We start from the raw sequence: 22,062 nt of genomic DNA, 5'->3' as shown, positions 1-22,062 counted from the left end.
AGTGCGGCTTTGCCCTGACAACCTGTGTTCAGTTGCTTGTCTGCTATGACCTTTAACCCTTTGCCGTTATTGTGGGATTACCCTGCTGCCCATTTCCTGGAGAGACTTGCGCCCCACATCCCTAGCCTTGACACCCGCCTGTGGTTAGGTGCAATTGTTTGAGTGAGCCTACCTTACCAAATGTTGCGCTGTCTTCCACGTGGTTTACAGTTTCTCTGAGGGACTTTTAGAGGGATGGTTAGCACCTAACTTAGGATGCTGATCTAGTGTCTCCTGTTCCAGCTCCACAGCAGATTTGCCATGGGAAGGGACTGTGGTTTATGGAAGATCATATAATGAATCTCCCAGGGCTGTCTTCTTCAGGTAATAAAATGGGAAAAAATTAACTCCTTGACTCCATGAGCGTATTTGTGCTCTTGGCCCTATCTTTGTTGCTACCTGTCACATCTTTTAGATTTCGTGAAGAGTCTTGGGTCAAAAATGTTTTCAATGTCTCAATCACTTCTGACCTGCAGTGGAAACATCTCTGAATCCCACTCAAAAATACCTCAGCTCTTCCTCCATTTAATGCAATCTTTACTGATATTGTGGGATGCTTATTTTTTAATCACTGAGCTGTACGGTACTAAGTGAAGCACCTGACAATGGAAGGAGGATTGCTGTATCACCAAATCCATCGTCAAAAAAAGAAATATTTTTTGAGACAGGGTTTCTATTTATAATAACGCTGACTGACATTAATTATCACTTAAAAACTGTGTCAGCACTTCTATTTGGCATAAGAATGATGCCAGGAAGCTCCTTCAGCAGTAAGAATAATGTAATGCCTCCACGTTAGGTCCCCAGCGGTTGCTCTGGTGTTGTCCGCAACCACACACGGGTGTTGCTCTGTGACAGAAATGGAAGGTATTGCCCTCCCCTTTTAAAATCCCTTGATTTTCCAATTGGGTTTGCACGCTCAGGCCTTTGCTTTGCTGCTCAACTCCCTTTATGAGCATGGCAGGGTGATTTATTAAGGACTTCGAGAGGGAGACACGAGGGTCGTAGCCGCACCGCTCTTGCAGGGCTGGCCAAGCCCCCCTCCCCGTCTGCCTCCGAAGCCATGAAGCAGCTATTTGTGTAGCATGTGGTGGCAGCGCAGCAAGGCACTCACCCATTAAAATGCTTTCAGTGCTTGTCCTTATGACTTAAATAAAGGCTTTTGGTTTTCCAGGCAAGGGTTTTAGAGGTGTCTGTCTCTTCATTCGTTTTTTTTTGTCCTTTGCGTGTTGTCATTGCTTACATTTCTTAAAGCTCCACAAATTGTAAGCCTGTGGCTCGCAGTGAAGGCGTGCTGGTAAATGATTTATAGAGGGTCCTACAAATCATGTTGCACGGAGTGCAACCCCTTCCCCCACAGCCACAGTCATCATTTCAGAGCAGCACGGTCTTCAAGGGAGCTAAGCTGTCCTTTCCCTGCTGAGGTTTAGGAAGCCAAACAGTAAAATGCAGCTAGAAGTGAGAGTATACATGCCACAGTAACAACCTGGCGCTTAAGTTTCAGCAGGGCTTAAGGTGGCCTCAGAGTAGCTCCTGCTTACATTGGTACTATATTATAACATTAACGGGCATTTGTATATTGTTTTAATGCTTTTACAGACATTTATATAAAAAAACCCCTCCTCAATATGTAAGTATGTCAGCAAGGAGCTAAAATGACTTCAAGGTTTAAAAGGCAAGCAGAAATTTCTAACAGTTAAATGAATTGCAGAAATCTCCACTATTAATTGTGGTCTCGGCTATACCAATCCAGCGAAACCTCAGAGTGGTTGCAGACCTGAGAGCTCGATTTGGCTCTGTGACGCTAACCTCAGGACTTTTCAGCCAGAGAGCCCTGGGCGCCGCCCCAGAAAGACATCACATAGGATGCTCCATAGGACACGTGGCAAAGCCCACGTGTACAACTGTGGTGGGTTGACCCTGGCTGGAGGCCAGGTGCCCACCAGAGCCGCTCTCTCACTCCCCTCATTCACCAAACAGGGGAGAAAAGGCATAACGAAATGCTTGTGGGTTGAGATAAGGACAGGGAGGGATCACTCACTAATTATCGTCACGAGCAAAACAGACTGAACTGAGAGAGGAAATTCATCTAATTTATTACTAGGCAAAACAGAGTAGAGGAATGAGAAATAAAATCAAATCTTAAAACACCTCCCCCCACCCCTCCCATCTTCCCGGGCTCAACTTCACTCCCGGCTTCAACCTCCGCCCCCCCTCAGTGGCACAGGGGGACAGGGAATGGGGGTTACGGTCAGTTCATCACACGGTGTTTCTGCTGCTGCTTCGTCCTCAGGGGGAGGACTCCTCTCATCGTTCCCCTGCTCCAGCATGGAGTCCCTCTCATGTGAGACAGTCCTTCATGAACTTCTCCAACGTGAGTCCTTCCCACGGGCTACAGTCCTTCACAAACTGCTCCAATGTGAGTCTCTCTCATGGGGTGAAGACCTTCAGGAGCAGACTGCTCCAGCGTGGGGTCCCCCACGGGGTCACAAGTCCTGCCAGCAAACCTGCCCTGGCGTGGGCTCCTCTCTCCACAGGTCCACAGGTCCTGCCAGGAGCTTGCTCCAGCGTGGGCTTCCCACGGGCCACAGCCTCCTTCAGGTGCCTCCACCTGCTCCGGCGTGGGGTCCTCCACGGGCTGCAGGTGGAATCTCTACACCCCCTCATCCTTCCTCCATGGGCTGCAGGGGCACAGCCTGCTTCACCATGGTCTTCACCAGGGGCTGCAGGGGGATCTCTGCTCCGGCGCCTGGAGCTCCTCCTCCCCCTCCATCTGCACTGACCTTGGTGTCTGCAGAGTTTCTTACATCTTCTCACTCCTCTCTCCAGCTGCAAAAGCTCTCTCTAACTGGTTTTTTCCTTCTTAAATATGTTATCACAGAGGTGCTGATTGGCTTGGCCTTGGCCAGCGGCGGCTCTGTCTTGGAGCCGGCTGGCATTGGCTCTGTCAGACACAGGGGAGCTTCTAGCAGCTTCTCACAAAAGCCACCCCTGTAGCCCCCCCCCCCCCGCTACCAAAACCTTGCCATGCAAACCCAACACAACAACAAATGCTTAAAAAGCCCTCAGCCCTCCCAGGCTCCCAAACAGGGAGAAAGGATGGTCTTACCGGGCCACCCTCCCAGCGGCTGATGCAGCTCCTGGGCATCGGTACGCTCTTGGGTAGGGGTTATCGGTGTAGGATGTTTGAGGATCCAACTTGGTCTTGGATGGCTCTGGCATATGGTTAATCTGAAGAGCCTGCAAAATTGCTCACACTGCCTTCCCACTTCTCTTGTTCTCTGTGCTGATCACAGAATTGCAGAATAATTTAGGCTGGGAGGGAGCTCGGAGGTCATGTAGGGCAACCCCAGTGCGAAGCAGCGCCAATTAAATCAGGTTGTGCAGAACCTTGCCCAGATGGGGTTTGAATGTTGCTGAGGACGGAAACCACAGCCTCTGTGGGCTCCTGCTCCAGTGTTTGCACTGCCCTTCTTGTAAAAACATTTTTTGCTAATATCTAATCTGGATTTCCTGCATGCCAACTTGCATCCGTTGCCTCTTCTCCTATCCTGCTGCACCTCTGGGAAGAGTTCTGTCCAGATTTTTCTTTGCCTAACCTTCAGGTAGTTGCTCCAGGTCAAAAAAGGGGACTCCAACACTTTGCCAGCTCTGTTGATTTTAGTGGCTCCAAAGAGTTAATGCAATAAAACATCACAAGCAAAACAGTTCTGGTGCCTAGAAAGGATTGATTTGCCATGCAGTGAAACAACTGGATTAACAAATCGCAATTTAGAGAAGATATTTTACCAAGCAAGTTGCCAAATAGTAGAAATGAAAAGATTTTTGGTTTTTTACTAAGTTAAAAGTTCCTCTGGGGCTGAGAGGGGGGTGTTTATCAGCAAGTTATGCCCTCTTAAAAATAATCAAAACATTGCTGGAGCTATAGATTAATGTCTTAGCAAGACGCATGATCTCCTTTAATGGAACAGTGAATTCTAGCCACTGTGATACTCCATCTGATGAGGACACTTAGCTATGATGGGGTGGAATAAAGTGCTTTATTATACTAAAGTGAACCACACTGCGAGTGTTGGGGATATGGTTAATGCAAGTACAGAGAAATTACACAGTGTCTGTTTTGACTTTCTGATTTCCTCTAATGGACACACAGCCTCCAGGCCAAGCGCTCGGGGAGTTTTGTGCCATGCCATTTTCTCCAATTATTAGCTAGGCTTTTCCTCCAAAGTACCTGGCAGCAGCGACTCGTTTACAAACCCAGCGCATACAGCTGGGAATTTAAAGGGCTCGCCTCCCGCATCCAGCGTTCTTCATTTCAATCCCATTTTCCTTTAATGACGCATAAGCCATTTTAACGTGTTAACCGATGTCACCTGCATGGCGTGGGAAACGCAGCAAACTCGACACCCCCCCCGTGGGGTTTTGCCTGTGGATTTTGTTAGTTCAGCGTTCATCCTCTGACCGCAGCTATTTTTCTCTCTTTAAGATCCACCTTAGCTCCCTGTTTAGATGCTGTCGTCAGTGAAGGCAATGCACGGCGCCGCTGATGGGGACAGCGCGGGTCAGCGCGGGCAGGGCCACGCTGCTCCTGCCGGAAAACTGCTTTCCCGGTGTCAAAGGCTGCTGGGAGGGGGGGGAAGAGGCAAATTCCCCAGGGGAAGCACACACCACAGCCCCGTGCATTCAATTAGAGGGCCCTTGACTGGCCCTTATAAGAAAACCTTTCTGTTTCTGTACTGCTGTTGCTGATTTGGGTTTGGGTTTCTTGTTTGTTTGTTTGTTTTTCCATTTGGACTGCCTGGGACAAACATACCTGGCGGAGCAGAGGGACTGTCAGAAGTTGTGGGTTCAAATTAAACACTTGCGCATTTCACATATTGGATAAGAGGAGGTTTTAATCTAAATATTCAACATACGTTCATATATACGTATACATATACATATACAAAGGCACTGCTTTGTCCCACAGCCTTTTTTCCTGCTATCGTCACCATTTCCCCTGCCTGCTCTCCAGTCTCTGCCAGTTTATGTTGAAAACCCACTGAATCCCCAGCCAGTGTAAGACACTCTATTTCAACATTTAAATCTCTCTTCCCATCAATCCCCGGACTGTTTGTTTGCCCCACTGCTACTGAACCGGGCTTGTTGTGTGAAGCTGAGTTATTGCAATGGTCTGGCTTCAAATTTGTCTTGGTCTTGTCCAGGCGACGAGGAAATGCGTGCAAAAATAGTCTCCTAGGAAAACTGACCGTGGAAAATTCAGCTTAAGGAGCAATAAAAGAATTTACTGCCGTCACGCAGAAACCAACAGGAGAATTTACGTCTCCCACAGCAAGCTCCCTCTGGGGGCATTTCCATCCTCAGGAAGGGAGGGAATGGACCTCAGCGAGGCCACCTCAGAGGCCAGCAGCTCCCTGCAGCACGCAGCCATCCTCATCCATCAGCCGAGGACTCCCCTCGCCGGGCCCACTTGAGCGCTGCAGCATCTCCTGCTGAGGCTTTGCCCTCCAGCTTCGGGAGAAAAGGCAGCAGCAGCTCTTTGCCGGGAGCTGTCGCACCCCAGCCCACGCAAGGGGCAAAGGGGATTTTATTTCCCCAGCAGGCACAGTGGTTCCCCCCGACTGCCCTCGCCCCCCGTGCTTCCCGCAGCTGCACTGCTCCATGTCCTGGGGGTTTCTCAATGTCCCCTCTGTCTCCTGGTAATTTTCCGGTTGTTGCCTTTTGTCAGGCGGAGCACGGGATTTGCACTCCTCATTGACCTGGAGGAGGTCTCAGAGGGCTTTTTTGCCTTCTTTCATCCAGGCGCTTCTGCTGTTTCCTAGCTCCCAGCCCAAAACTCAAGGATACACCAACATTCAGGTCCGCCGCCTTCGAGAAGTGCCTGAAAGCCCCAAAGTGGCCTGCCTTATGTTGGCACGGGGCCTGGGCTGGAGGACGGGCAGACAGCCCCCGCCAGTCGCAGCCCTTCTTGGCTGTATTGCACTCTTTGGGCTGGGCTGTGGCTGGGGGGAGAGACAGGGAGGTGTCCCTGCAGGGTTTTTTTGGAAAAGGTTTTCCTAAGAAGGTTACTCCTGTGCGCTGAGCTCCAGGAGTGCACACTGCTCCGTGCAGAGCTGGGCGAGGGCAGAGAGCGGTGCGCAGCCCCGAACGCTTATTGTTCCCTGTGGCTGGCACATAGGCGCCCTGAAGACTTGACAAGTTTGTATACAGGCATCTTATCCTGCGAGCTGTTTCTCCAAAGTCTTTGTAATTTTTGTTTGGGGGTTTTTTTCAGTCTTGAGCTCTTTTTCCTGCTTTACGTCATCCTTTCCATTTTAGACATGTCAGATGATCTGTGATAAACTGACAGTATGTGCAGGAGCAGCGAGGAGATGAGGTCCATTTTAATGAGACTAACTCTACTGGGTAGTGAAAACTGTGCCTCGACAAGCCCCTAGATCTTGTTTTTCTTTGCAAAGCGTCTTAATGGCATAAAAGGATTTTTACACAAATAAGGAAAGGCAATTCCCAAAACAGATTTCTTTCAGTAGCCATTGAAATGGAAAGTTACCGCTGAGAATTGCGTGCTCCTCTTTAAGAGGTAAGCACGATCAGAAATCAGTATTCTCCCGGCTCCTGAAAACAGCCTGAAATATTTCTGAATAAACAGTGTGTTTGCTTGGGGGTCACCATTCACCCAGCAGATCCTGCAAGCACCTTGCGTTCCCTCTGCAGTCCTCTGTAGCAGTCTGAATCACTGGGGAGAGACCAGGAGAGAAAGACCACATGAGGGATGACCAAGCTGTGGTTGGACTTCAGCAAACGGAACCTTGCAAATAGATATGGAAATAAGTGCTCGTTATTATCGTGCATGTGCCGTGACTTTGTTACTATGGCTTTTACCATCTCTTGAGAAGGCTGTTGGTACAGCCCCTGCCCACTAGCACCAAGATTTAATCACACCTATGGAGAGTGGAACCCAGTGCTGGCTCAATACGACCCACTCCTTCAGCGGCACAGGCAGAGTTTGGATGCTCGCGGGGCAGGATGAGTGGAGCCATATAGCAAAGTTCAAGGTAAATGAGGGAAGGTACCACAGTGCTCTCCAGTCTTTGTTGTTTCATGAAAGGACTTGGGTGCCTTTCATCACCTATGTAAGCATCATTATTCCCTGTGGATGAGGAAGTCAAGTCAACACAGAAACTTTGGGTGCTGCTACCATCTTATAACTAGCATGTTGATAGGCAACTAAATGCGAAGGCAATTTGATGTGCATTTCAGGGCTGTATTAATTTTCTGACTCCCCGTGGAAATTACTGCTTGTTCTTACCTGCAAGGCAGACTTGAGTAACACGGCACATGAAGCCCATCTTCATGGCTTTCGGGCAGACTGGCTCATACTTTATGCTGGTTGTCAATACAATCTGGGTGAATTTTGGAGAGGTAATCATAGTTCAAATAGGGTCAGCTGTACAAGGCCAAGGGTATTGGCGGCTATTTTCTGAGGTTTGCTGTGGTCAGGAATGCCTGTGACATCTATTTCAATTCAGATTCCTGCAGAAACCAGAAAGACAGCTTCACTTAGGCCTTTACTTAAGGAATTCCTTACCATAGGACAGAGGCTTAAACTGCAACATGATTACGTACAAACCTTCAGCAATTAAGTGATACACAAAATAATTATGCATACCAGCACTAGCTAAATGCAAAAAGACAGCTAGTCCTGCTCCAAGTTGCAAATAAAGCTCTCTTTCAGTGGTTTATTTTTAACCTAGACGCCACTAGCTTAGTATGTTCTGGAGCATCTACAGAGAATAATTTTTACGGAATATATTTTTTTTAAACCTTGCTTTCCAGGGAAGTACTATTTTATCTAGTACTCTTTCCTAAGCTATTTTTGGACCCCAATGCATGAATTCTAACATTTTCCAGGCAACATTGTGAAAAAATGAATAGATGAATAGGAAATGTGAAATACTCCAGACTGCATAAGAGTTATCCAGTCCGGTTTGCCTGTTCTCTATTGAAATGTGGATTTAGTGATGATTTGTTCAAGCCTGCAGGAAATCTTATTTAGCTATGTATTAAAAAAAAAAATCAAATGTTCTGATCTTAACTTGTATTTCTGACTACAAATGACTCCTGTATTTTTTCAGCTAGGTCTGGAATATCTCTCCAAAGTAGCTACAGTCTATTCTTGAGTTTGCTCTTTGTTTGTAAAAGTCAGATTTATTTAAATAGGTGTAGGAAATTCCATATAACCAGTGATAAGAGGATATTAACTGATTTTTAAAGGCCCGATCAGAACAATTGTGGAAAAGAAGTCAACATTAACTTGATGGTCATTCCAAGTGTTAATTTTAACTTCCGGAATACTTGATACTAAAATGGTTTCCCAGATAAGAATTGTAAATTTTGCCTTTAAAAGAAAAGAAAGTGTGATCCAAGAAAACAGATGCAGATTTTTCCACATCTCTGCAAGTGTCCAATCTTTACACATCTGATCGATAGCTTTAGCAGTGGGACACATGTGTGATTTATTCACTTCAGATCGTTCTAAGGAAGGCAACAAAACAATATTAAAATCTCCTGTTGCTACTCAGTGAGTAGATGGTATTTGCCGTGGGAAGAGCTGTGAGGCTGGCTTGCGAAGGCACAGACAGCTGTAGCTACAGGTACCCTTTTAGATTAAGGTGAATGGAGTTAGGTGACAAAGAAAGCTTTGGTTTCCATCCATCAGGACGGCAAGCAAACAAAACAAACAGAGCAGGTGGGCATGCACAATGACACCAAAACGGGCCAGGGCAGTATCAGCTCAGCGCAGCGTAGCTGCGTGCATCACCAAAGCGATGCCGGGGCAGTGGCAGTGGGACGGACGCGTTACTGCGGTGCTCAGAGCCAGCCGATAGACCTGGCGCTCCTGTCTTCAGAGGGCTAGCGTAGATAGCTGCGACTGGGGCTTCTTCCGCAGTAAGGGCCCTCTTATTGCTCCTTTAGAGACCCTGACTGCTGCTAGCAGCAGCTTGGTGGCAAAAAGCCCAGGGCCTTTGGGTACCGCAGATCTCATCTGTAGCCATCATGCAGGAGGGAAATGCCAGAGGCCATATGGAGTACAGCTGGTGGCAGTTACTGCCCAGGCCCCTAAAAACAGCTCTGTAAATGAGTTAACAGCATCACAGTAAACGCCTGCTTGTGCTTTCTGTGCCTCATTGCGGGGGCACTGCATCTAAGTTTGTGCCACCTTGTACAATTAGACACCAGAGACTGCAGTAAAACCAGCTGTTCGTCAGACCCTCCAAGCGAACCGACGGGTGCCATGCCTCACCAAAACGGCACGGCAGCCTGGCCTAGCTCCCTGGCCCCCGCCTCCCGTGGGGAGCCTCTGCCAGGTGTCCCCACGCCGACAGCCGACAAGATATGCAAAAAGCGCCAGCAGCATAGAGATTACAAAGATGCATCAAAAAAGCTTCCCTGTCTGTCTCCCCACACAGTGGACCTGGCGGATCTTTGATGGGTTTGAAGCCCTAAAAGGAGATCTCTGTGTTCTGGTACTGCTTGAGCCTCCACAAAGGAGATGAAAAGGAGGAATAAAACATCTGAACAGCTCAATCTGGTCTGAACTGCATGCATTCATTATGGCAAAGACGGATTTCTTCTGGTTCCTCCTCCATATCCTCCTCCTCAGTGGTGGCAGCAAGAAGCTTGACACTCCAATTACAAGATATCCATGTTAAACGGAGAAGAGGGACAGCTAGTCAGCAGCAGACGTTTAGGATATGGCATCCAAGGCTCCACGCAGCCGGCGGAAACCTGGAGGAACAGATTGAAACTACTCTAATGGCCCGGCTCCTCACAACTCTTCGCTATAGGCTTAAATTAGCTCCTAGCAGTCAGCGTTACCCATGACTTGAATCACAGTCCAAATGCACTCACTTCACCAAAGCTACTGTGAAATGGGACTGGTGTCCCGGAGGCTGGAAGGGGCCCCGTTGTGTGGGGGCTGCTGTTCGGCATACAAATGCCTTTTCCATGCCTTTTTTTTTCCCCCCAGGTTTGCCACTTGGCTGTACCTCATCTCTGAGCCCCCTGACACAGGGTCTCAGGCCTGGAGCGCCGCTCGCTCCCTCCGTTTACAAAACCCCACGGCTGAAATACATTCAAAGGCTTGTGCAAAAGCATTTGATGTTCGTGGCTCTGAGACCGCTTTGTCCTTTCAAACTTGAGAAAAGTTTTTGTCTTTCTTCCCCTCAGATGGAGATGGTAATGCAGGCTAGGAAAAATGTCATTAATAATACAAACTGGGGGCCTTTGTGAGAAAATTTTAGTTCATACTCTGCATGAATATGTCATGCCATCAGAAGTTTATCCGGATTTTCTTGACTCTTCACATATGCATGTATTTCTCACCTGCCACACACGGTCTTTTTCCCTTATTTAATTAGGGTATAATTTAAGTGCATACCTAAATTAGAAGAAATAAATAGAGATTCATCCATTCAGTAGGCATTTTTCTAGGGAAAAAAAATGTTTTCCTTCAGATATTGGTTTTCTTCAGGTTTTTGTTTTTTGCCTCTATTTTTAATTTAAAGGTATTTCTCTTATGTTTTATTCACTTGTTTTCATTAGGTAAAGGAATGCCTTGGCATGAAAACCTGTCCTGAATCCACTGCCTGCTTGACAGATATATACAAAGACTTGAAACATGAGAGGAAAAGCGGATGGTTGCAAGAAAAAAAACCCACAAAAAACCCCAACCAAAAGAAAGGAATTAAACCCAGTACCGGGGCATGTATTAATACCGTGCGAGTGCCTTTGCACGCATTGGTTCCTGGGAGCAACGCACAGCATCTTGCTTGACAGGCTAAGACTGACAGACCTCGACGATGAATCTCTACTGCCTTCTAAAAAGGTTGGCCCTCCTTTTTATCTCTAGATTGATCCTGACCAGTTTGCTGCAAGTAGATACTGCTTGAATTTCAAATATTGAGTGCTGGTATCTGCGATTGGTCCCACGCTGTAAATCACATGCTAATGTTTCTCTGTCTTGACTGGATGAGAATAAACATAATCATCAGGAAGAGGCCTTGAAGAAGCCACTGCGGCTTTAAATCTCTCAGGAGCAGCAGCAGTTTAGGGAGAAGCGGCTGATAAAGCGGATTAAGGAATTCTAGAAAATTTAAAACCCGCTCCTTTCTGGGCCACACAGGCTCTGCCCAAGGCGTCATTCCCAGGAAAATTAGGCTGCTGTGAAATTTATTGCTGGGGTGCAGAATTTACATTTCAATTTCTCCTGTCACAGTCCGGGCTGCGGTCAGATCCCCTCCGCCTGCCTCAGCCGCTCCTGCGCTGCGCCCCAATCCCCCAGCACAGCCCTGCGCAGCCCCCGGCCCCAGCCCGCTCCCCTGCTTCACCCGGCGGGTGCTGAAGACAACCACAAACCCCTCTTCCAAAAGTTTAAGGAGAGCCAGGCTGGTGGGGGAGGGTTGCAGAGGTTGGTTGCTGTTGCTTTTCACTAGGTCGCTCCTCTCATGGCCAAGCAAGGGCTTACATTCTCCACCCTACAGAAACTCAGTGGAGTTTAATTTTTTCCATTGCCAATAAAGTACGCTCAGGGCTTTACCTGAGAAGACGTAGGCACAAGCCAAGGCAGGCGACGACCATCTCTAGATTTGCAGGAAAGGACCCGTCACCCCCTTCCAGGCGTCAGCGGGGCTCTGCTGGGCTGCACACACAGATAGGCCCTCACCCCCCGGGCGATGCCAAACTGCTTCCAGCCCACGGGGAAGGACAGGGGCGGGCACTAAGTCTTGAAGATGTTGTCTGAGAAATTGAAGAAGAGGAAGAAGAAAAGGAAGTAGAACATCTTGACAAGACAAATTTGGAGGCATAGGAGAGTAGGGAAAGAAATAGTCAGAAATGGCAAAGAGCAAAATAATGAGACTGCTGATGATAAAGCAATTCTAGAGAGTATTTGGTTGAACTTTTTAACAGGGCCATCCTGACCCCTTTGTGCTCTGTGTTACTCTCCTTGTCAAAGAGGTCACTGGCAGGAAGGTTTGCAGAAATGATGATCATTATGTGGCTATTCATAAACATCCAGCACGCTGCCGGCCACACAACAGGAACAGGCTGTATTACCTCTGGGCCTGACCAGGATTAGCCAAACCAGAGAATCACTGAATCATAGAATCATTTTGGTTGAAAAAAACCTTTAAGATCATCAAGTTCAAATGTAAACAGCTTGGAATTAGCAACGTGTTCCTTTGTGGAGGAGTCTTAAGTCCTAACACTGATGTCATGACTAGCTGAAATTATGTCTAAATTTGAAAAAAAGAAAACCCCCAAACTTCCTGAGAGGTGTTTTACAACTGTAAATGAAGCATAACTTGCATCATCTAAGAACTATGATGAACTGTTATTAGCATTTGAGTTACATTCCCCTTGGAAAGCCAGGAGGGGTTCTGACCCTGGATTAGGGGTCCCTCCTGACTCTTAAATAGGAACTCAATATGGAAATAGAGTTGTCCAGGGTGTCACCACCTCGAGGTGAACGATAGCTTGAGGTGGAAGGGTGGAGAATAAATGTTACTGCAAGAAAAGCTGCTGAATTTCCTTTTGAGAGACTGATAATCCCGCAGGCTTCTGCAGAAGCAGCTTTTGATTATCATTGCTGATGATATTAGAAGACATCTCTGGAGTCTGTCCTTTAAAAAATGTTTCCCTAGTGCTACTTGAAAACATATGGGTTGGGAACTGAACTGAAAAACTGATGTTTTACTAACCCTCTTGGCATGATGGAAGCTTAGAAAATGATGTGCCTGATACCAGAGATGCATTTTTAACAGTAAATGAAACCAGACTGCATTAAAATTCAAAATACTAGACTGGTAAATGTAGATGAGAAAAGAAGCTGGAACAAGAAAAAGGGGCTGGTTAAAGAACCAAAGGAGAAAAGATGGATCAGACCTACAGTTGGGGTGAATTGGAGCAGCTCCACTAACTTTAGCAGATCTATTTTGAGTTGCATGAACTCACTGAAGATCTAGACATACACGAGCAACTTACACACAGGGTCTGAGTAAACCAGGTCTAACAGAGCATTTTCAAATGCAGCGACTTCCTGAGGGCTTTATCAAGGAACAGGATGGGCAAGCTCGGGCTGCAATTTGGCCGGTAATAATTTTGAGGGGAAAGGAACGGAGTGGTGGAGCCAGCATCAGCGCATTTTGCCAGCTCCAGCTATCGCACCAGCAATGCCTAGTGAAGAAGTGGCCTCCTGGCACACCTGCATGGGTTACTGAAAGGAAGCAGGAGGGGAAAAAAGGGAAGAAAAAGGAAAGTGGAAGGCTCCACACCCTGGCTGTCCCAGGTTTCTTCAGTCTAGTATCTTGTCCACCTGCAAAACTGGGCCATAATTACAGCATCTAACATGGACATAACGGCCCCCCTCCAGTGGCTCTTATCTGTACAATTTAAACCTCTTTCCAAACAGCATACAATAAGCCTCAGAAGATTTTTTTATACCAGAACAAGCGTGCCCTATGCTGCAGTTGGATCAAGTTAGTTTTGCTGGTTTAATAGGATATTAAACAAAAAATAATAATTAAAAAAAACCCCACCACAACCTATTATGCTGATACCGCTTCAGTGTATTCATTGGGCAAAATGCTGGCCTTCAACAAGGGAGAAAGCTGGGTAGACTCCATCCCATCAGCTCCACCACCTGTGGAAAAAGTAATACATTTTGGTTGCGGCAGAAGAGCTTCTGAGAAAATGCTACTTCGGCAAAGTACAGAATCGCTGCATCTCTTGACTGGGCACGCAGTTTCTGAGCCCCTGCCAGTAATTACTGATGTTGTACACTTATTGAAGTAAAAAAGCATTCCCTTTCAGTGGCTTTCTGCTCCACCTCTTTGTCTCTTCTAGACCTGTTAGTCATCACAAACATACCCAGAGGAAGAGTCAGATGACCAGCAGATTTTTTGCCAGACAGGTGCTACAAAATTGCTTCCCCTTCCAAACTGCTAGATGGTGAACTTCAGGAGGTTTCTGTGTGATCTTTAATAAAAAAAAAAAGCAAACCGCTGCTGAGGTTGGCAACTTTCTGCACCAGTATGGGCAAACTGCCAATCTGCTCCATTTCTGTACAGAGGTCAGATATTCCCCTCCACCCCACCCCCTGGAAATGATTTTTTAAATGGCAGAGCCTACATTTTTGGTGTATGGTGGTTACAGTGTTTGTTGAAGCTGTAAGGTTCTGCAGTATCCTAAAGAAATGCTAGATCCTAAAGACAGCTTTCATCTTTAGCCACAATCAATTAACATAATCTATTTTTCAATTTTCCCAGGCCCTCTTTACACTCTTTAGCTAGGAGCTTAACCTCTTTTCCAAAAACCAACATTGCTAAAAAACACTTAATATCGCTCTCAGTTCTCATAGAAATCAGGACAGGTTTTGCATTTGACTATACAAAGAAGTTTTATTTCAGTGACTTGAGGTGCCCGGGTTTTTTCCAGATGTGACTCAAGCCATGATTTCCTGTTGAAATAAGCTTTTATCCTTTATCCAAGAGATAGATCATGTTATGAGAAAATTCAAATTATTTTATTCTAGACGATGTCTAATTAAATCGAACAATAAAAATTGTTATCCTTTATGACCACCAAGCAATTAAGTGACCTGGTGATAGGGAATTAAGTCAGTCTTCTTCCTTTGAAATGACAGCTGAAATAACAGAGGCGCTGTTCTTTGTCTACTGTATGTGTGCTGGAGAGGAGGCAGAGGAGGAAGGATGGGAACAGGACGATACATGGTCAGAAAAATCCTGCCCCTGTTGCAACTGCTGAATTGTTCCCCATTAACTTCAGTAAGGGCAGAATTTCCCCCATTGTGTCACACCTTCTAGGACAGCTTCATAAACAAACAAACAAACAAACAAACAAGTAAAAAAATCCCACCTTGCTTCTACTATGCTTTATAATATTCCCCAAATTGTTAATTTAAAAAGCTCTTTGAGTACATTTCTCTTTCTTTTTCTTTGACATCCCGCAGTGTAAATGACAGTGGAGCCAGAAGAGTGCATGCTGGCTCATTGAAGGTGTGTGTCAACGAACTCGCAATTTAAACGTGACATAGCGGGAACTGGATTAGGGATATTTGGGTATAAAACTGGAAGCATCTAAAATGCCAGGGCTGTGGCAAATTCACCAGCATTGCAGACCGCAGCCTCTCCATCAAAGATGGGAGATACGGCCTCAGAGCCAGGCGGCAGCGTGGCTGCATAGAAAGTTTTCCCTTTTGCACCACTACAGTTATCTTAATTATAGCAACTTAATTCAATTGGCTGTCATTCAGTAATAAAAGTGTCCAAGGTGACACAATCCAAGACAAAAAAGGCACATGTATATGGAAATAAGTGAGGCTGTTTGGGACCTTATATTGGCATAACTATTTTTTATAAAAATCATGCCCCGTCTAATGCTTTTTCCAGGGCATCCAGTCTTTGGGTGGCTGTTGATTATACAGCACTGTGTGACACGACCATCATATATAAGCATCAATGGGTGTTTGCCTATCCAATAAAACCATATACAAAAATCAATTCTATACAAATGATCTCAATAAATTGGCTGAAAGCTTGTAAGATGGTAACAGACAAAAAAAAAAAAAAAGCATCTATTTTGGTGCCACTTACCAGTTAGTGTTAGTTATTTGTCAACAGACATCTCACTTGCATGGATGAAAGATTGTTTTGTTTCTTTTTCCCCAAACTGCCATGACCGTGATCTACCACTGGACTCCCTTTGAAAAGGAAAAAGTCACTATCAACTGTCCCTCATTACGTGGCAGAGTCCACCCAGAAAAAAGTTTCTGTTAGTCTGCATAGATTTGATCTAATTGTTAATTACTGTAATTAATTAACTTCCATGGATGGAAAAAGATGAAAACAAAAGCTAAAGAGCAAGACAGTTTCATGCAGAAGATATTTCAACAGCAGCAGCAAACTCCCTGCTTTCACACCGCAGTTGTACAAGTTCCTGGTTTAGGCTTGTAGTTTTCCTTGATGATGGTGGCATTAATAATTTCCAACAGTGACAGGCTTCAGAGTGTCAAAAGAATTAGGGCTGTAGTGTCAGAAAGTAGGAACGTAAGCCACGCAGTGCGAACGCAGAGATTTTTTAATGTGTTTAGATTTTAAATCCTTTTAAGGGATAGCATTGCAGGCTTCAAGTGCCCTAGCAAATCATTAATGATAATATGAAATCCCAGCAGAATTATAGCAGCTATTTCACCATGAACTTGGCCACCCAACCGTGTAAAGAGAGTCCTTTCCACCTCTGAGTCATTATGAAAAAAATGTCATCTTTCCACCAGTCTAGCAGGGTAGCCTGATCAGAGACTAAAACTAGAAGAGTGACCCATACTGGCTATTTGTTACTCAATATAGAGTTAACAAAAAGAATGACCGGACAAATTCATACAAGAAAAATTCTTCAAGGACTATTAAATACCTCAAGAACTTGTTGAGCTGAAAATAGTTGCAGGCTGGAAAAGTCCTTGGAGGGAGCATCCCTACATGCTTGTCCTGTTCTCATGCTTCCCAGGCACCCACCAGTGGCTGTTGTCAGCTGCGTCTGGACTTGTGTTCAAGACAGTGATTTCAGAGGCAGATCGTAATTACTGGTCTATTTTTAGATGCTCTAATTTTGGCAGAAGGCCAAAAGTTGTAATAATACAGCTTTGGTATTATCCGTCATCTCCAGACATGGAAAGGGGCCATGAATTCAGTATAGGGCTAGATAATGTAGATATATTAGAATACATTACTAGCTACAGTGCTGCCTATTGCCAGTTTCATTTTTATTGTATGGCAAAGGTCAACACCTTTAGGTAGTTCAGAGATCCCAAAGGGTGACAAATTACCAAGAATTCATCTGTTCAGCATATATATGAAACCATCAGAAAACCACCCTGTTGGCATGGTGCTAACACCCTCTGATCTACATTATATGTTGGCAAAGAAGATTTGTCTGCCGTTGATGGTGAACAAATACCGAGGGCTGGAACAAGGTGGCACCTTATTGTTCCTCAGCTGAAATGTAGCTCATGGTTACAAGATTCACGAGTCTTTGATTTCTACTGGAAACCGAGCTGCGTTTGGTTTTGGGAAACCTCAAGAATATTTTTTTATTTCAGAATGTCTTAGTGTTATTCCTAGGAAAAAAAAGAGATCTATCCAGACTTCGGGTTTTTTTTCAGTCAAAAAGAGGAAGGAAATGGAATGAAAATAGCAATCAATATGGAGGGAAAAATGGGTCATTCTTGCACAGCTTGCTCTTACGGGCATCAGACTTGACAGTCTTTGCTGGATCCTTCAGGATAACTTAATCTCGGGTAGAGGAGATTGCACCTAGCCACTTACTTAGTGATGCTTAAGCGAGCAAACTATTACACTAGTGCTACAGTGCATTGGCTTTTGATTGGTCTCCAGGCTTAATTAAAGCATTTTTGGATATGCTCTAGAAGAACCTGTGTGTTCTAGATCCTAGATAATTTTGACATCTGTCACATGATGGGAAAAGAGGAAAAGATATACCACATCAGACAAAGAGTTCAAATACCGTGAGTTTTCAGAGAAAGGTGCAAAAACTCTGTCATTTTGGCCCTAAAACTTTATTTTGACTAAACTGATGTTACATCACCTCGTTACATCATCTCACATTAAATCACCCCATCACTGTTGAGTATTTTACTCCTCATAAGGTTCTGGCCTCAGTGGTATCTTGTCACGGCCCATTCCCCAGATTGGTTCTCCACTCTGTAAAAGAGTTTCCAGAGTTTGCCACCTTTTATGTATATTGAAGTTTCCTTCTTGTTGTGGGATGAGAAGCGGAGGCTAGAAATGTCCAGCTGACCACCTCTTTTGCCTCTCTCGCTTCCCCTCTAATTCATTTTCCGCATTGGTCTGAGAGAGCTTGAGACGGTTACACTTCAGGCCACGTTGCGAGATCCGTCTATTATTCTGTCTTTTGCCAAAGAGGCTGATTTGAAGGGGTGTGAATTTTTGTGAGGCTTCGGAAGTGTCGAATTGACTTTTCTGTCACTTTCGCTACATTTTACTTTCCGTGGGTTACAGCGCTGATGGAAATATCCTTATTGTCTATGATAGGCACATTCTATAAATAGCATGTTAAAGACATGGAAATGTTTTTAAAAATTAAGAGTCGTCCAAAAGTTTTAAAAATATTGGCGCTGTACGTAATCAACCAAAAATAACCACTGCACTTTTATTTTTGGCAAAAGATACATAGTAAGAAGGAAAACTATGCAGTTTAATTTGCTCCTTGGTATTAGTTCTCATAGTATTTGCCAGTAATGGCAACATTATAATTTGTAGAATTAATTAATGATCTGGCATCTGATTTTGATTCATTAATGCTTAAGCCAGCTAAGTCTCAATTATCCTCTGGACTATTTATTCCTTAACAAGCTTTTAGCTAATGTGATTTTAAAAATATGAAAATAGGTCTTAACTTGCCTTTAAGAAGTGGCAGTATTTTAACACTCCTCTACAAAATAAAGGGACCTTCATATTTTTTGTTCTATTGTAGTTACATTCAAAATTAGACTTGGGGATTTGCAATGTATTCACTAAATTTATATTATATTTATATGTACCTGGAACCTGACTTCAATTTAGTCTTGATTAAAAAATGTACTGAATTGGAAACTGTGTAATAAAGGATGCCTAAATCATACTGACCCAGAATAGCTCGCTCACTCAGACAGTTAGCAAATAAGTGCACAAGCAAGCAGATGATACAAGAATTCAAAATTAATTCTATTCTCAGAGGATGCATAGACTAGGAGATAGCATCTGATTCTATCTGCAGAGGTGTAAATCCAGAGTAACACCTTGGCTAAAGCCTCGTTACCCTGAGTTTGATTGCTTATCCTGCAAATGATCAGAATTGGACTCTTCTGTGCCCAAGGCTAGGTTAAAGAAGCTGAAATATCCAGTATTACTTCATGACATTTTCGTCATGCAACTGAAAGTCTCTACCGATTCCCAGGTATTTATTATTTATAACTAATCCATTTACCAAAGTAATTTAAAGACTCCTGAAATTTTCTCCAGATGACTGGTATTTTTAAAAGTTCAATCACCACATCCTTTAGGAAAATCTGCCCGATGCAGTTATCTCTTCTGCTGCAATTGTGTTATGATAGGGGGCATTCAGAAACTGCATACCTTTGATTTGGGACTGTCAGGCACCAGTTTGAGAGCTGATCTGAACTGATCTTGGGAAGATGCTTCTGTTGCTGGGCTCTGATGTGATATTCCTGCCTGCCATCATGGTACCTTGTCCTCGCTCACATCAAAACTTAAACGCATAATTACAAAGATGGGTAAACAAATGAATCACGGATGTTTTAACCAAATAATCTTAGCTAATCACTTTAGTTACTGAGATTTGTTTTGAAAGTACCTTCTGAAAGCTTTTAGGCATTACGTAAATGGTGGAAAATACAAAACTAAGCCATCAGTGTTGCAGTACATGAGATAACTCATCTTCTCCTGAAACCGTGCTTCCTTCTCCTAAGAAGTAATTCAGTGGCCTCCTAATACCTGCATTATTGGCATTAATGTGGTTACGTAGTTATTCTTAGTTCATACTGCTGTCACATCAGCTAGAGCTTTCCCACCCTTCTCATGAAGAAAACCCTGAGATGAACATCCAAGAGTATCTTCATGCTCCTTTTTAGATCAGTAAGTCTCTAGCTCCTTTCAGTCCAAGCCAGGAAGTCAGTCCACAATGGTGGGACTTTTAATGGAGTGAGCTGTAACACTAGCTTCTCTTGAAACCCAAGGAGCTGTTAGCTCAGCCAGCTCCCAACGGCTGCCCCAAAACTACCGAGTGGGGGGGCTGCTGAAATCCCAAGCTGCCTATGGTTTTAAAAATCAAAACCCATTTGCTGAGTCAGATCCTCTGGTCCACTGAATCCACGCTGTGATGCTCTGGGGACACAAGGCAGCTCTAAAGCCAGCTTATGCGGCCAGCACAAGAACTCCTGGGTGGTCACAAAACCTGCTACCGGAGGCGTATCAGAGGCAACAAACAAAGGAATCCATCTCCAGATACTGAAGCACAAGGAAAAGTCCAAGTCACCTGCATTGTTATGGCAAGAGTTCATTTGGACTAACAGGTAAATGGAGACGGTTGAGCTTGATCTCTAAAGCTAGGGCTGGACTGCTGGAAGCACAAGCTTTCTCAACTGCTTCGAGAAAGGATTGAGCTGAGAAATCAGAGCAGCCCTGATCGCTTTTAATCAACTGAATGAGGAGGAAAGACGGGAGGTGGAGGCTTGGGAAGAAAAATATGTAAAGCTTAAAAAGTTCCAGCTGCTGTTCTCTAATGGAGTCTTGGTTCCTCATGAACGGTGGAATAGTTAGGCCACCTGGTGGTAAACAGCAAACCAACAACCTTTGCAATTTCCAAGCCACAATAAATATCCTGAGGATCAGAGAGCTCAGGGAATTGCCACAGGCCATGGAGCGTTTCATTCGCAGGCGGCTGGTGTGCAGCCACCGCTGCGAGATAGCAGCCAGCAACGGCTTCCATCAGTCGCTACTGCGATGCAGAATAGACAGTTTGACCTGGTGCCGAGCCAATTTCTGCCAGACAGCTGGCACCGTCAGAAAAATTTCCACCACAGCTAGCCTCCCCTTTGCCTCAGGAGGGAGGAAAAGGAGAAAGCAGTCCAGGGACAGCTGAACTTAGGTAAGCTTGCGAAGTAGGAGGTTGACATGATGTTTGTTAAGTGGCTCAATGAGGACCTCTGTTCCTACATGCAGCATTAGGTCCATGCAGGTAAATCAAGTGAGGCTCATGTGAATGGTTGTCGTTACGCATTTAAGATTTGTATTTCAATGAATATTCTACAATATAGTTTTCATTTCTGCATCCACAACTTGTTTCTTCCAGCAAATCTACTCACAGAAGTATTGCAAAGTATCAAACATAAACGGAGAGTGCGTGGAAGATGCCAAACCTGTTGGTGAAGTCCTTCTTCAGAAGCGCTTCTAAGTACTCATCGTTAACATCGAAGAATTTAGCTGAGCTGGACAGTGGTATATTGTCAGAGGGCATTTGCAGGTGGGTTCAGTACAGGCAAATGAATATAAACAGAAAATAATTTGAAAATGTAATTCTTCTTAAATAAGGAACTGCCAGTTGTTTTGCCCAATTCTGTCCACTGGAGCTTTAGTCTGATCCTAGTGAAAACAAGTACCTGTGTCCAGCAGTTGCTGTTCTGCTGAGCGTTGCTTCCCAGCTGCTCTCTCCTTGCTGTTCTTGCCTGATTCCCTCGCCGCATTCCCTAACACTTGAAAACTCACCAGACTTGTGACTCACATTTTAATCTTATCCAAGTCACAATGTTTATTTCACAGGATGCCCAATTAAACGGTAATTCAATCTGCTCTGGAGTTGTTTCCTTCCCCTCTGGTGATTAGTATAACCTGAATAATGTAGGAAGCACAGAAAAAAAAGGCAGTAAACAACTTCAGTGACATCAGGAGACCAAGCTGCAAGTTTTCCCAAGGAAGAAGAGGGAAAAAGGGCATGCACAAAAATGTTAACGTGGGTCATCATTTCTAAGGTTCTCTGACTCCGAAGAATGGAAGGGAAAATGATGCTACCTTAGTATGTCTTACAGACTCCCTTTAAGCCTGGGGAAACACGAGTAGGTGTGGGACTGTGCAAGCCACACGAAGTGAAAGAAAATCTCTGGCCCCATCTCCCCTGTCCTTTCGAGCGCCTGCTGTTGCCCTTCATTGAAGCTAGCGCAAGTACTCCAGTTCCTTGCATCCTGTCTCCAATGCAAGTGCTGGAGGTCCGCCCTCTCAAAGCGAAGGAGCAGACTCCTGCCTATCACTTGCTGCACGCTAGTGTCCAGAAGCCCTAAAAACTTATCGGCTATCAGCTCGCTGATTGACTGAAGGGGATTTTTATCATGGCACAGACTTGCATACCCTCTTG

At 44.9% G+C, this 22,062-nt stretch overlaps 1 protein-coding gene and 1 long non-coding RNA gene across 5 annotated transcripts in view; one reads left to right on the top strand and one right to left on the bottom strand.

Annotated features, from left to right (window-relative positions):
* Positions 1 to 22,062, top strand: part of CXXC4 (CXXC finger protein 4) — a 123,699-nt gene that overhangs the window by 97,292 nt on the left and 4,345 nt on the right. Inside the window, exons 2-3 of one of the 4 annotated variants that reach the window (XR_008576935.1) lie at positions 10,645 to 10,927; positions 21,007 to 21,177. The gene's annotated coding sequence lies outside the window, so the exon portion shown is untranslated. Of the gene's footprint in view, positions 1 to 10,644; positions 10,928 to 15,070; positions 15,093 to 21,006; positions 21,216 to 22,062 lie in introns of those variants that run through there. The other 3 variants (XR_008576936.1, XR_008576938.1, XR_008576937.1) reach the window with 3 other exon arrangements.
* Positions 5,011 to 22,062, bottom strand: part of LOC129205974 (uncharacterized) — a 68,986-nt gene continuing 51,934 nt past the window's right edge. Inside the window, exons 2-3 of the long non-coding RNA XR_008576939.1 lie at positions 7,349 to 7,572; positions 5,011 to 6,775 (exon numbers count right to left, since the gene is read on the bottom strand). This is a non-coding gene — a long non-coding RNA (uncharacterized LOC129205974). The remainder of the gene's footprint in view (positions 6,776 to 7,348; positions 7,573 to 22,062) is intronic.

Source organism: Grus americana, chromosome 4 (genome assembly GCF_028858705.1).
Source record: "Grus americana isolate bGruAme1 chromosome 4, bGruAme1.mat, whole genome shotgun sequence".
Classification (NCBI taxonomy): Eukaryota; Metazoa; Chordata; class Aves; order Gruiformes; family Gruidae; genus Grus; species Grus americana.
This window is presented reverse-complemented; position numbering and strand designations above follow the sequence as displayed.